The following is a 9,872-nucleotide window of genomic DNA, read 5'->3' on the forward strand; positions in this document are numbered from 1 at the left end:
TGATTTGATTTTTGAGAGTGTGCAAACGAGCCCAACCCCTTCCAGACTGATGAAAAGGACAGCTTTCAGTTAAATGTCATTCTGTTGATGAAAAAAGTGATGACTGAATCATTAAGTCATCGCTTTTTTTGTGCTGGAATGCGGGGCAGTAACCCGTTACAGACATGACACTAATTAGAAATGGCCAACTTGTACCCCACAATGCTTGAAATTGATGCTGCTTTGTCAGTTGTTAAAGGGTTACAAAATGAAAATTTTGTCATTAATCACTTACCCCTGTGTTGTTCCAAACCACGGATGCTGTTCTGTGTCAGCTACAAACGAACGGATACATTTTCTATGTTTATTTACGCTTTGACACGAATGAAAATAGCGTATCCGCTTGACGCAGCTGACAGAGAACAGCGTACGCTGTTTGCGGCCAGAGGATACTCTCCAAAATGGCGCTACGGTGACACGGAGGAGACTGTTGAATGAAGTCGTTATTTTTGTTTTCTTTGCGTACAAAAAGTATTATCATAGCTTCGTAAAATTAACCACTGATGGCAGATGGACTATTTTGACGACGTCTTTCATACTTTCTGGGCACTGACAGTGGTGTTTACCTGGGAGTCAATGGGACAGCCACAAGCTCCCGGTTTTAATCCAAAATATTTTTGTGTAACGTTAACTGTTACACAATATAAATTGTGCTCCGAAGACGAACAAAGCTTTTACGGGTTTGGAACGTCATGGGGTAAGTGATTAATGACAAAATTTTCATTTTGGGGTGGAGTAACCCTTTAAGATGACAAAGTTTTAAAAATTAAATATTTTTGTCGAAATGACTGAGATCATGGCCAATCAAATCAAAGAAGGCGGGCTTTTCGGTTCATAGAAGCAGATGAAAATATGAGGTAGCCTAAGATATAAATAGATAAATATTCAACATTTGACAACTGTTTTACGATAGAAACGTTAAACGACCAACAGTAATATCCCGTGATGCAAACTACTTGAGTTTTTTTTTTTTTGCAAAATTTTGCCGTTTTGAATTGTAAATATGTGACCCTGGACCACAAAACCAGTCATAAAGAGATTTATACATATAATACATAAGCTGAATAAATAAGTTTTCTATTGATGTATGGTTTGTTTGGATAGGACAATATTTGGCCGAGATACAACTATTTGAAAATCTAGAATCTAAGGGTGCAAAAAAAAAAAAAAAAAAAATTTGTGAAAACCGCTTTAAAAGTTGTCCAAATTAAGTTATTAGCAGTGCGTAATCAAAAATTAAGTTGTAATATATTTATGGTAGGAAAGTTAAAAATATTTTTGTGGAACTTTACTTAATATCCTAATGATTTTTGGCATAAAAGAAAAATCTATCATTTTGACCCATACAATGTATTTTTGGCTATTTCTACAATTATATCTGTGCTACTTAAGACTGGTTTTGTGAGAAAATGAGATTGGAGTTTTTTGACCTACCCTAATTGTCTTGAACCGGAATGCACAGAGTAAATGCAGAGCTAGACAAGACGAGCATTTGAGGTTAAAAAGTAAATAAATTGTAATATTTTTTTAGAAAATAACTGATCGTTTTGCTAGATAAGACCCTTCTTCCTCAGCATTTAGAGCCCTTTGAAGCTGCATTTAAACTGCATTTTGGAAGTTCAAACTCGGGGGCACCATAGAAGTCCACTATATGGAGAGAAATCCTGAAATGTTTTCCTCAATTAAATTATCTGTAGATTTTTGTTCTGGAAGTGAACTTCTCCTTTAATGGACCTAGACAGCGATAAAGATCAAATTATAAGGTATATATGTGCAGATCCCCGTATATAAGCCCAAACTGTGAACGCAACGCATTTATTAACATGTTAATGCACTGAGACAGTGATAAAAAACACATTCTGGACACACCTTACTAATAAAGCATACTATGTGCAAAAACAAAATATGTGACCCTGGACCACAAAACCAGTCATAAGGTTAAATTTGACAAAACTGAGATTTATACATCATATGAAAGCTTAATAAATAAGCTTTCTATTGATGTATGGTTTATTAGGATAGGACAATATTTGACTGAGATACATCTATTTGAAATCAGAAATCTGAGGATGCAAAAAAATCAAAAAGACTGAGAAAATCACCTTTAAAGTTCTCCAAATTAGGTTCTTAACAATGCATATTACAAATCAAAAATTACATTTTGATATGTTTACAGTTGGAATTTTACAAAAAATCTTCATGGAACATGAACTTTACTTAATTTCTTAATGATTTTTGGCATAAAAGAAAAATCTAAAATTTTGACCCATACAATGTATTTTTGGCTATTGCTATAAATATACCCCAGCGACTTAAGACTGGTTTTGTGGTCCAGGGTCACATATGAACGTTGCACTACCAGTCAAAGGTTTGGACAGACTTCCCCATTAAAGAGAATGGGGAAGTGTGTCCAAACTTTTGACCTGTAGTGTATGTCTTAAAGGCGTCATCGGATGCAAAACTCACTTTTACATGTTGTTTGAACATTAATGTGTGTTGGCAGTTTGTGTACACAACCACCCTACAATGATAACAATCCACCCAGTGGTATTTTTTAACCTTTAAAAGTAATATCATGTTTTTAAAATCAGGTCATTCTCAGCTTCTTGTCGGTGTGATGACACACCGACAGAGGCCGCTCCCACGATAGTTGATTGACATGAGCACCTTACCTTAGACCCACCCTCACCGAGCTGAAACAGTCCGACTCCATTCGCCATTGTGTCGACTCAGGTGCGGGGGAAGACAAGAATGTCTCCGATTGAGCGATTGAGGTGTTCTGTTGTTGGATGTAATAATGAACATAGCAGTCCTCATTTACTCCCGACATCTGAGCCGCTGAAGACGCAGAGGATTAGCGCTACTTTCGTTTTTGAAAGGACAGGCCGGTCCCGATCTACATATTAGGGTTGCATCGATCCGATACTCTGGATCGGTATCGACGCCGATCCAAGCTTTTTGAATGGATCGGATATCGGTGATGCGTGACCGATCCAAATTCGATACGTTACCAGAGTTTGATTAAATAAATAGCAAGAAATAATAGTCTACTGTAAAAACTATAATAATTCATACAAGAACACAATTATTTTAAAACATTGCCTTGAAAATAAAATACATTTAAAATACGTTGCGCTGCTTACACAACCACACGTGAGTGTGACAGGCGAGTTCAGAGGGAGCAAAGTCTACCTCAGCGCGGTAAACATGTCCCTGATTTGGAAATATTTGACTCTTGATACAGCAGCTAGTAGCACTGCAAATTGTAATATTTGCAAAGCCAAAGTTTCAAGAGGTGGAAGTAGTGTTTCGAATTACACCACCACAAATTGAATCAAGCATCTTCAAAAGCATCACACAAAAGAACACAAGGACTTTGCGAACCGAGTGACAGCTCTTTCTTTGTAAATACTTTGTAGAAGTTATTAAATGACTTGCATTGTCTGACTATAACACTATTGCCTGATTTTGCTCTATTTCGTCGTCAAAAGTAGTCTGAAACAAGTCACAACTGAGCCGCTGCTCATCTCTATTCAAACAGCGGTGTTTCGTTTATGAATGAACGTGCGTTGGTTTTTAAACGAATCTAGTGAAATGATTCAATTTCCCATTCAAACAGAGTCACTTGCTTTATTCCTGAATGAACCATCCGTTCAAACGAATCAAATGAATGAAATGATTCAGTAATTAAATCAGTGTCTTGACGCCATCTGCTGGCAGATCTGTTCAGTTATTTATATCTGTAAAATTTCTGTTGTCAAAATGTTATTTTTAAAACATTAATCTTAATATGAATTTATGAATTTGATTGCACTCATGCATGTATCTCTTTGTTCCCCCTTTTTTATCTAACAATGTGCAAGCAGATTTGGTATCTCTTTCTTTACCTAAAACAAATAAATCTTAATGACGAAGTGAATTGTATACATTCTTTAGTTTTGAAGGTAAAATACCCCCACTGATATCGGCCTGGTATCGGTATCGGCCGATACTCAGAATTTTTGGTATCGGATCAGATCGGTTTTGAAAAAATGGTATCGTTGCGTCCCTACTACATATGTGTCTATGTTTGTGCAAATCTTTGTGATGCAGCTTCACCCACAGCAGAATGAATGTAAGGTTTTTTTTATGCATCATTGCAAATGGCCTAAATGTGGCTAAAGTAAACATTACGGCTGGTTATCCCACTGCAGAGAGGGGCGGGGTAAGCAGAGCTCATTAGCATTTAAAGGTACATGCAACAGAATAGCTTGCTCTAAAAAGGGCTGATTTTGACAAGGTAAATGAGTGTTTTTTACACTACCATTGAGAAATTTTATCCAAAGTATGTTATAGACTTCTTATTAAGACCCTAAAGAATCATATCAACTTGTGGAAAATGGGCATCCGATGACCCCTTTAATGCATAAACCAGCATTTTAATATGCTACAAAACGTTTCACATGCTCCTTGGGATTAGATTTGGGTCATCATTTGCTGAAATAACGCTGTTCACACTAATCAGATTCTAATCAAATTATCATACGAAGTGATAAAATACCCTTCCCGCCTGTAAATGATATAATAAATAATGTGAATATTTAATATTTAATAAAGTTCAAAAGGTGTTATTTACATCAAAAACAACTTTAAAGTCAGGTAATGTCAAGACAATAATATCATAATCTTCACTGGGGACACAAAAGGTACCAAATCCCAGGAATGACCCAAATATTAGAACAAATAGATTACAAAAAAAAAAAACTAAGCCTTTATTTTTTTCTGTATCTCATTGAATACATTTAAAGTTTTTACTCATTTTAATCCTTAACTCATTTAAGAACTGATTTCATGTGTGTTTCACACTTTCAGCTGGTCCACAAAAATCCCCTTACTTAATTTTATTAGGAAATTACAGCTGTGATTACCATTGCAAAAAGTCCACCATCATTAAGGTGAGCCCTCAGGCTTCAGCTGCACTGGTTTTCTCCCACTAAGTCAAACATGAGCAACGTATTGAATATCACACCTCACAAAACCATTGGAACAGTATAACAATAAACTCCCACTCAAAATGAAGGTCTGACCTCCGAAAAAAGTTCCCACACGCTTCTTCCTTACTTGACCTAATTTGAAGTGTTTGAGTACACATTTAAGTAAGCAAACATGGCTGATCCTACTTCCCACATAGTGTTATTAATGGTGTTTTCAGATGCGTTCATGATAAACACCAAAATAACAACAAATTTGACAGGGAAAAAGGCTAACAATTATACAAATAGACAGTTCAGACGCTCTATTTGTTTCCAAATTGTGCATGTTATGTCTGTCCCAGGCAATGACGAATGGAACTTTTTGATATATTAGGGTAAATATTTACCCATGAGGGAATACGGCAGATTCTCTGTTTGATTGCCAGAGTTCAGTGTCATTTGATCCATTGTTTAGAGAATTGAGAGCTTGGTAAACAATCAGTCCTTCTACATCTGCCTGCTGTTTATGTGTGTAGGGACTCTGAGCCCTTGAAGCTGGACCACACAAGCAAAGCTTATTGAGACTGCAAGCAGTCCTCTCACTTTCATGTTCGCATTGCTGATGTAAACACAAAGTATTGTGCTCGTTCATTTCAGCTGAAATATTCCAACATGAAAACAAATTGTTGGCACATGACTGCATGCAGCTGTTGAACGTTGCAAAATTTAGTAAACAATATTGCGGAAAACCAAAACATGTGATATTTTGCTCATCTATTTTCTAAACTGTCCCAAAGGTACAAGATTCATGTTTATGTTTCGCTTGTTTTAGACGGAATCTTCACAGACGAGACAATCCAACGTTGATGATAAACAACTGCTTTGACCGCAATGAAATAAGGTGGAAACTTCAGAAGTGATCTATAAACCTTCCTTATAAAAATGAAGTGTGTATAATGTGCACTTGTAGTGTACTTCAAATCTTAAAAGCTGTTTACTTACAGATAACATAATTTTATTGAAATAAAAGGCCATTTAAAGTATCATAACCATGTTTCTTAAACACATAAACACACTTAAGTAATAACGTCAAATTAAAAGTTCTACGTTATTCAATATTACATTTAAATATATTTTAAATGTACTAAAATGCCACTTTATTTTTAGAAGTGTTTTAATGGAAATGACAATAAAATACACTACCAGTCAAAAGTTTTTGAACAGTAAGATTTTAAATGTTTTTTTAAAGAAGTCTCTTCTGCTCACCAAGCCTGCATTTATTTGATCCAAAATACAGTAAAATACAGTACAATTTTGAAATATTTTTACTATTTAAAATGACTATTTTCTATTTAAATATATATATTAAAATGTAATTTATTCCTGTGATCAACGCAAATTTTTTGGGGGAAAGGAATTATAGAAATTAATACTTTAATTTAGCAAGGATGCTTTCAATTCAAAAGGTGATGATAAAGACATTTATAAAAAGGTTTCATAAAAAGTTTCAGAAATGCTGCTCTTCTGAACGTTCTCTTCAGGAAAACTGAAAAAAAAAATTATATTCAGCTGTTTTTAACATTAATAATTTTTTAGCAGAAAATCTGAATATTAGAATGATTTCTGAAGGATCATGTGACTGGAGTAATGATGCTAAAATTCTAATATATACACTAAAATTTTGCTTTGAAATTAGGAATAAATTACATTTTAAAATATATTCAAATAGAAAACACTTATTTTAAATATGAAAAATATTTCCAATTTTTATTGTTTGTGCTGAACTGTTGTGTGTATCAAAGAGCAGAAGGGACTTCTGTAAATAATATTAAAAATCTTAATGTTCAAAATGTCTGTTCATTCAGCAGTACACTTTAATTTTAAAGACAATAGTAAAAAAAAGTAATTATGAAATTAGAATTTTCTCTATTTCTGCATTAATGTGAGCCAAAACATCAGATTTTCGCACAAGTACTGAAAGCAGATAAAGAGAACCCAATCAAGCAAATGAGACAAAAATATTATTTATTCAGGAAAATGTATTATTCAGGATCCAGTATTGTATGAATGGCAAAAGTAAGTGAATCTCTAGGATTAGCTGTTCATTTAAAGGTGGAATAAAGTACATCCGAGTTGTTTTCAATCAGTGAGACGACTATCAGGTGTCATTGCCCGTCCTGGTTTATTTAAAGAACATGGATCTATCAGAGTCTGATCATGTTTGTGGAAGTGAATCATGGCACGACCAAAGCAGATCTCTGAACACCTCAGAAAAAGAGTTGCTGTTGCTCATCAGGCTAAAAAATGTGACCAAACCATCTGAACTACCAACACTACCAACCAACCATAGAATGGAGAAAATCCAAACCACTGTTAGCCTCACCAGGAGTGGTCCACCAACAAAGACCACTCCAAAAGCAAGACATGTAATAGTCCACAAGGTTGCAAAGGAACCCAGGGTAACTTCTAAGCAACTAAAGGCCTTTCTCACATTGGCTAATGTTCATGTTCAAGAGTCCACCATCAGGAGAACACAGAATGGAGAAAGCCACTGCTCTCCAAAAAGAACACTGCTGCCGTTTGCAGTTTGCTAAAGATCATGTGGACACGCCAGAGGACTATTGGAGAAAGGTTTTGTGGATAGATGAGACCAAAATAGAACTGTTTGGTTTAAATGAGAAGCGTTATGTTTGGAGAAAGAAAAACACTGCATTCCAGCATAACAACCTTGTACCATATGAAACATGGTGGTGGTAGTGTCATGGTTTGGGCCTGTTTTGCTGCATCTGAGCCAGAACGGCTTGCCATCATTGATGGAACAATAAATTCGGAATCATACGACCAAGTTCTAATGGAAAATGTTAGGACATCTGTCCGAAAACTGAATCTCAAGAGAAAGTGGGTCATGCAGCAAGACAACGACCAAAGCATACAAGTCGTTCAACCGAAGAATGGTTAAAGAATAACAAAGTTAATATTTTCAAAGTCCAGACCTTAAAGAATTAGTTCTCTTCCAGAATAAATTTCCGGATAATTTACTCACCCCCATGTCATCCAAGATGTTCATGCCTTTATTTTGTCAGTCAAAAAGAAATTAAGATTTTTGAGGAAAACATTCATTTTTCTCCATATAGTGGACTTCAGTGGTGGCCAACGGGTTGAAGGACCAAATTGCAGTTTCAATGCAGCTTCAAAGGGCTCTACACGATCCCAGCCGAGGAAGAAGAGTCTTACCTAGTGAAACAATCAGTCATTAAAACTTTTTAACTACAAATGCTTGTCTTGCACTAGCTCTGCGATGTGCATGTGCGTCTTCACGCATTATTTAATCATGTTGAAAAGGTCACACGTGGTTAGTTCTTCGTCTGTTCTTCAGTTCAAAAAGGTAGGATAGGGTGAATAACACCATCATATTTTCTCCTTTTATAAAGAGCGTTTGACTTTCTTTGCACGTTCGCTTTGTAAACACTGGTGTGGTACTTCTGCCTAAAAGTCACGCGTGACCTTTCCAACGTGATTATGTAATGCTTGAGGTCGAGCTAGTCCAAGATGAGCATTTCTGTTTTTTTTTTTTTTTAGAAAATGGCCAATCGTTTTGATAGATAAGACCCTTATTCCTTGGCTGGGATCGTGTAGAGCCCTTTGAAGCTCCATTGAAACTGCCATTTGGACCTTCAAATCGTTGGCTCCCATTAAAGTCGACTATATAGAGAAAAATCCTGGAATGTTTTCCTCAAAAACCTTAAAAGAGAAGTTCACTTCCAGAACAAAAATTTACAGATAATTTACTCACCTCCTTGTCATCCAAGATGTTCATGTCTTTCTTTCTTCAGTCATAGAGAAATTATGTTTTTTGAGGAAAACATTTTAGGATTTCTTACAATATAGTGGACTTCTATGGTCCCACCGAGTTCGAACTTCCAAAATGCAGTTTAAATGCAGCTTCAAAGGGCTCTAAATGATCCCAGCCAAGCAATAAGGGTCTTATCTAGCAAAACAAAAAACTAAAACTAAAAAATGTGCAATTTATATACTTGTTAATCCCAAATGCTCGTCTTGTCTAGCTCTGCGTCAATTCTGTGTAATCCGGTTTAAGACAGTTATGGTTAGGTTGAAGAACTCCCATCTCATTTTTTCCTCCAACTTAAAAATCGTCCTATATTGCTGCAGAAGATCAAACACCCTGTACAAAAAAACGGTAAAACAGCGATGTAGGACTGTTTTGAAGTTGGACTTTCCAACATACCCTAACTGTCTTGAACCAGAATACACAGAGTTGTATAACCAATCGTTTTACTAGATTAGACCCTTCTTTCTCAGCTGGGATTGTTTAGACACTTTTGCATTTAAGCTGCATTTAAACTGCATTTTGGAAGTTCAAACTCAGGGGCACCATGAAAGTCCACTGTATGGAGAGAAACCATAATTTGTTTACGACTGAAGAAAGAAAGACATGAACATCTTGAATGACAAGGGGGTTGAGTAAATTATCTGTAAACTTTTGTTCAGGAAGTGAACTTCTTTAATTTATTTTCGACTGAAGAAAAAAAGACATGAACATCTTAGATGACATGGAGGTGAGTAAATTATCAGGAAATGTTTATTCTGGAAGTGAACTAATCTTTTAATCAAAGCAGTTTGTAGAAGAAAAGAAGAAAGTGGTTTTGTACTGAGGAACAGACTAAAATTCCTACAAGTTATAAGAAACATTACCTGCAGTTATGGCTGCAAACTCAGGTCATACCAGATATTGAATGCAAATATTCATTCTTTTGATACTGGATCATCAAAGTATATATGTTTGTCTCATTTGTTTTATTTGGTTCTCTTTGTCATCTTTCAGGACTTGTGAAAATCTGATAATGTTTTGGGTCATATTTA

This window comes from Garra rufa, chromosome 15, assembly GCF_049309525.1.
Source record: "Garra rufa chromosome 15, GarRuf1.0, whole genome shotgun sequence".
NCBI lineage: Eukaryota > Metazoa > Chordata > Actinopteri > Cypriniformes > Cyprinidae > Garra > Garra rufa.